We start from the raw sequence: 6,424 nt of genomic DNA, 5'->3' as shown, positions 1-6,424 counted from the left end.
AGTCCTCTGCTTGCCAAAAAAGCCCATCAAAATGACTGGACAAGCAATAGCTGAAAGGCAATCAATCAGCTTACACAAAAGATAGAAGGGGCTGTCTTCTTTATGTTCATCAGAGTCATGTAGTGGTTAAGAGGGTCGGACTAGTATCTGGCAGACCCAAGTTCAAATCCCCACTCATGCCATAGAAGCTCGCTGGGTGACCTTTGGCCAGTCACACTCTCTCAGCCTAACCTATGTCACAGGGTGGTTGTGAGGATAAATTGGAGAAGAGGAAAATGATGTGAGCTGCCTTGGCTTCCCATTGGAGGAAAGGCAGGGTACAAATGAAGTGAATAAATAAATAAGTAAAGGGACTCCCCAGATATGTAGAAAAATATGACACTGCAAATTAACCAAATTGGGGGGAAAAAACACAACCTCATCCTGATGAGGACAAAATGTGCTTTAGGAGCAGTGACTCATGAAGAGAAGCAGCAGTCAGCCTCCTCTGTCTGTATCAAGAGAAATGGGATGAGCCAATGGCAATCAATGCAAATAGACTTGCTTACTAGGAGCAGGGTATACAGTACACTGCCTCCTTTATGAGCTGGTACTTTAGTTATTCAGTCCCCCCCCCCCCACACACACAACAGGCACATGAGTGTATCTAGGGACATATCTGGGAATTTGTAATTTATTTAGGGCTCTTCCCTAATCAGAGGGCCCCATTACTGTTTCTTCTTTGTGTCTTGCCAAGAAATCAAGAAGAGGGATGGGTTTATGTTAATAATTATCCTTAGCATTTATGTACCACTGGCCATGTTAAAAGCTCTTCACACACATTACCTTGTTGCAGTCCTCATAACAGCCCTGTAAGGTAGGCTGGTATGAGTATATGTTTACTTGCTTTTTTAAGCTTACTTTTTATTTATGCTTTTCTCCCTGATTGGGGACCCAAAGCGGCTGTTCACACCACCACCATCACCCCACTTAATCCTTACAATAACAATCTTGTGAGGGTAGGTTGGGGTGAGAGTTTATGATGGGCCCAAGCTTGCCTAGCGGGCTTCCATGGCTGAGGAGGGATTCGAACCCAGTCATCCCAGGTCCTAGTCTCTAACCGCTACACCACATCAACCACCTAATGACTCCATGACAGAGGCAAGATTTAAAGCAGAGACGCTGTGGTCGCCAACGCCACAGCAGATCTTGTACGTCTTAATTCTCTCCTCCGCCTCTTTTGATGCTGGACCCAACGTGTAAACAGAAGTGTTTATCATGAGCCACAGAGTGCAGCTTGAAATGAGTCATTTTGCCACATGGAGGTGCTTTTAAACCCTAGCAGAAGCATGGAGTGTTCCTCCAATATTGCTGGAGAGTTCTGTACGAACGAATGTGAAAACTTTGATTTCCCTCTTTGAATTAAATAGAAACGACACAAGGAGTCTGTTTTACCTCCAGAATGAACCCTTAGCTCAACCCTTAACTTAGCTCAACTGCCAGTTGCCCGGAGACCAACAATGAGATTGGATAAATACTCTAGTCTCTACTACCAGTCAGGCCCAAAGGAGGCAGAGAGGGGGGTGTAGGCTGTGTTGTACCTGTCGTTGATCCCTCTTGAGGGTCACAGGATTGAAAAGTAGGGCATAAGCTTTGAAAATACATAAAAGAAAGAAAGAATGGCCCGTTGCCCTGCGATTTCACCTGCAGGTAACTTTCACACAGTGCAAGCTGAAATTCAGAATGCATGGACAAAGGTAACCCAATACTAAGGAGAACAGGTTGGATCCAGCTTTTCAGCTGGAGAAAAAAGGAAGGAGTGGTCCCTTCTAGGGTTGCCAACCTCCAGGTACTAGCTGGAGATCTGCTATTACAACTGATCTCCAGCCGATAGAGATCAGTTCCCCTGGAGAAAATGGCTGCTTTGCCAATTGGACTCTATGGCATTGAAGTCCCTCCCCTCCTCAGGATCCACCCCAAAAACCTCCTGCCAGTGGCTAAGAGGGACCTGGCAACTCTAGTCCCTTCTGACCACCAAAAATACTATGCTGGGGATCTTGGGACACAAGTCACATGGGATGGGGGCTGTGGTATGGTAGGAGTGAGGGGGAAAGCTGGCTGGATCCTACCCACAACTTTGAATTAATCTCTCATGGTTCTGCATATGCCCTCAAACTAAGATACTCGTTAATTTCAAAACACTGACCCAATTGCGACAGCCTCAATATTCTGACCTTCAGACTGTTTGCAGATAGCGCTCCTTTTTAGTGCTGAATTGTTCCATATAGTTGGTCTGGTGTAGCCTCCTCTAGGCAGAGACAAATAATTAACGTGATTGTGTCAAGGGTCATTTTAGTTGTTCAATCAACTGCCAAATCATCAAAAAATCATGTGCCAGTTAGCTACCATCTGATTTGTTTAGTTTAATTAGGCTCCAGATTGAACAGAACAAAGTGGACTAGGAAGAACCTATCTCCATACAAGCTCTAAAGCAGATCTGTACACTTAAGAGCGTAAACCTAAACAAAATTACACTCCTCTAAGTCCACTGAACTTAAAAGTATATTACTGTGGTTAGGATTGCACTGCAAAATGCCTAGGTATATGTTGTATAGGTTTGGGCTCCACTCAAGACACCAGGACAAACCATGTTTTGTATAAAGCGGCCATTTTCTCCAGGTGAACTGATCTCTATTGGCTGGAGATCAGTTGTAACAGTAGATCTGCTATTACGTGGAGGTTAAGCAATTTTAAAAATTTAACCTGTGCCAGTATTAAGAATGCTTTATGGAAGAGGCAGCACGCTCATAAATCAACAGTCCATAATAGGAAATTAGACACGTTGACTCTATTACTAGGCAATTCCAGCATTACTTCATGCTGTAGCCTGAACACAATTACAAAATTCCCTAACTACCTAAGTAGTTTTGCAAGAATTGCAATTCTTTTCCCTTGTATGTTTTGTGTTGTTAGTCTTAGGTAGTTAGGGAATTTTGTTATTGTGATTACCTGGAGGTTGGCAACCCTACTAACAACGGTTCTTGTAGGCTATCCAGGCTGTGTGACTGTGGTCTTGGTATTGTCTTTCCTGACATTTCACCAGCAGCTGTGGCAGGCATCTTCAGAGGAGTAACACTGAAGGACAGAGTCTCCCAGTGTCAAGTGTGTAGAAAGAGTAATATATAGTCAGAAGGGAGTTGGGTTTGAGCTGAGTCATTGTCCTGCAAAGTATTGAAGGCAATGTGCTAATCATTGTCCTGCAAGTATCAGGATAATGCGCTGAAGGTGTGGTATGTTAATGTGGAACCATTGTATCCTGAAGTGATCTGTTAGCATGTGGAATCCAAAGCTAATCTGCATGGCTATTGTGGACTGTAGTCTTTGTTGGTCTGGAGGTTTTCAGGACAGGAAGCCTACTAACAACATTTAGTAGGAAACATTTAGTAGGAAAGAGATTGGAAAGAGAAACTGCTGAATTACAGTTGATATTCAAACTAAAGTCAATGCATTTACCTGGGCTGAATAAAGACCTTGCATTCATGGCTCATTACCAACCCTGATTTCTCCACACCCATCTCTCCCCTGGACATCACAGACTCTTCTGCATACCACACCTAATCCCATCACGCCTGCTATTCACATTTACATACTGTTAACATTTACATACGAATGCTTGTCTGAGTTCACTCTCCTCTACTTAAAGACAGATGGATTCACATTCTAAGCTGTATCTGAAGAAGTGAGCTGTGGCTCACGAAAGCTCATACCCTGCCAGAAAATATTTTTGTTAGTCTTTAAGGTGCTACTGGACTCTTGCCCTTTTCTATAACAACATTTGTGAGTCTAGGCCAATACACGGGAATCCCCCGTCCCGTTAAACCTGGCCAGAAAACAGAAGATAGAAAATGTACTTCAACTTGGGAGCCAAGATAATTCACAGTGGGTCGCCGCGTTAGTCTGTCTGCAGTAGTAGAAAAGGGCAAGAGCCCAGTAGCACCATAAAGACCAACAAGAATATTTTCTAGGAGTAGAAAAGAGCAAGAGCCCAGTAGCACCATAAAGACCAACAAGAATATTTTCTAGGAGTAGAAAAGAGCAAGAGCCCAGTAGCACCTTAAAGACCAACAAGAATATTTTCTCAGTGGGTAGCCGCGTTAGTCTGTCTGCAGTAGTGGAAAAGAGCAAGAGTCCAGGAGCCCCTTAAAAACGAACAAGAATATTTTCTGGCAGGGTAGGAGCTTTCGTGAGCCACAGCTCACTTCTTGGGAGCCAAGGTGAAAACTGGTCGAATCACCTTCCCAAAGCACCAAACCACGTGCATCCCCCTCCCACTCTGTGCACTTGCAAACCGACGCCTGGTTCCTTTTCCCACGCCCACTCTCCTGTAAAAAAAAAAAAAAAAACGCACCGACCAATCGAAACAAGGGAGCGGGGATGGGGGCGTGGCCGCCCCGCCTCTCTACAGCCGCCTCGCAAAGGCTGCCGGGCAACGTAGTTCTCCCACGCCCACCCTCCTGTAAAAAAAAAAAACGCACCGACCAATCGAAACAAGGGAGCGGGGATGGGGGCGTGGCCGCCCCGCCTCTCTACAGCCGCCTCGCAAAGGCTGCCGGGCAACGTAGTTCTCCGGCGCTGCGCGTGGGCGGCCCCTGGCGGAGTCACTTGGCGACGGGAGGGAGGTGGCTTTGCGCCTTCGCCTTTGGCAGTGGGCGATTCGCGCCCAGGGGGCAAAGGTGGCGGTCCTGAGAGCGCTTTTTTCCCCGGAAGGGGTTCCCATTGCACGTGGCGGGACTTACTTCTGCAGGGGCTTGCCTGGGATTGCGCCCCAACTGCGAGACCGGAGTTGTCAGGTCGCAGAGTTCAGGGCCGCGCCGCCTTCTGCACAATAGCGCCGAGGAGCAACCGCAGCACGCTTCCTCGGGTGTAAGGCCCCCCCTGAACTTCGGTAAGTCTCGCTTCCTATCCAGGAGGGCCAAGGGCTGCAAAGGTGGCTCTTCTCTATAGCTGGGGAAGCGAGCTCTGAGTCTCTTTGTGCTGGAATAAAATATGTGTCCGCGTTTCAGTTGTCACAAGAGTCTTCTTGGCTTAGGCTGTAAAGGCTGGGCTTGAAATGGGGAAGACGTTTGTTCGTTTGTTCGTTAGCCAAACTATATGAGGATGGCCAAACTAACGGAATTCCTACATGGAAAGGATTTAAAAAAAAACTTGGGGTAAGGCCGCCACATATTGGGATTAAACTGGCAAAAATGGGTTTTACTTTTTTACTTAGTTATCGAAACTAGATTTAATAATTTTATATTTTATAGTTAATGTTTTTAAAACTGTTTAGACACTTCTGCGGAAGTCGGGTGATGGGTCACTTTTTTAAGGTGGGTGGAGGGTCAAAGGGGTATCTTGGTTTTTCCCATTTTATATACTCTGTAATCATAAATGTATTGGTAAGTTTATATAGAGACTCTTTTGTGTGTGTTTTTAATGTTTTGTATTATTATTATTGTGTTCGTTTGTTTTTACGTTACGTTATAAAAATAAAAAAATATTATAAAAAAAGAAATAGGGAAGACGTCGCCAGGTTATGGCCTTATTTAATTCAGCATTTGGTCCCATTATGAGAAGACAAGACTCACAGGAAGACAATAACGCCAGGAAAAGTGGAAGGCAGCAGGAAAAGAGGAAGACCCAACAAGAGATGGATTGACTCTAGAAAGGAAGCCACGGCCCTCAGTTTGCAAGACCTGAGCAGGCCTGTTAACAATAGGATATCTTGGAGGTCAATAAATCATAGGGTCGCCACAAGTCAGAAGCAACTTGACAGCACACACACACAATACAGCATGCTACATGTGATTTAGAGTTCAAGGCATGAAGGCCCACAGATTGAATTCAGTTCCATGAACAGTCGAAACCTGTTTTCTGTGAGTTTCTTCTCATTTCTTCCTCTCCTTCAGGGACTGCCATTTCTGACCAGGGAAACAGTGCAGGCGGGCAGGTTTACCTCCTCTCCCCAATCTGTATCAGGCTGCTTGTTTCCACTCAGACACCGGAAGATCTAAAGATGGCATTGTTAGTGGTTTGTCCATTACAGGTTGTAAAGAAAGACCTTCACTGAAAAAGTAAACATGAAAATTTACATTCGGTGTGGTTCAACGGAAGAGCAGGTCCTGCTTTTGGTATATGAAAGGTGACATTGGCTTCTCTAACCATTTGGACCTCTGCCCTTTCTTTCAACATGTTGTGTAACATGTTGTGCAAGAGGGTGAGGCGTGAACATTATAATACTGAAGTACAAAGCTCTGAGTTGTGCAATAGGATGCCTGTCGTAAATAAGTGTGGCACGAAATAGTGCATATGTGCTTGATTGAGATTTAATCATTACTGGACGGACATCAGACATGAGGAAGTATCAAGTCGAGCTCTGGTGGAACAACTCTGGCTTTGGCGGAAG

The sequence above is a fragment of the Euleptes europaea genome, chromosome 1, assembly GCF_029931775.1.
Source record: "Euleptes europaea isolate rEulEur1 chromosome 1, rEulEur1.hap1, whole genome shotgun sequence".
In the NCBI taxonomy this organism is placed as follows: Eukaryota; Metazoa; Chordata; class Lepidosauria; order Squamata; family Sphaerodactylidae; genus Euleptes; species Euleptes europaea.
This window is presented reverse-complemented; position numbering follows the sequence as displayed.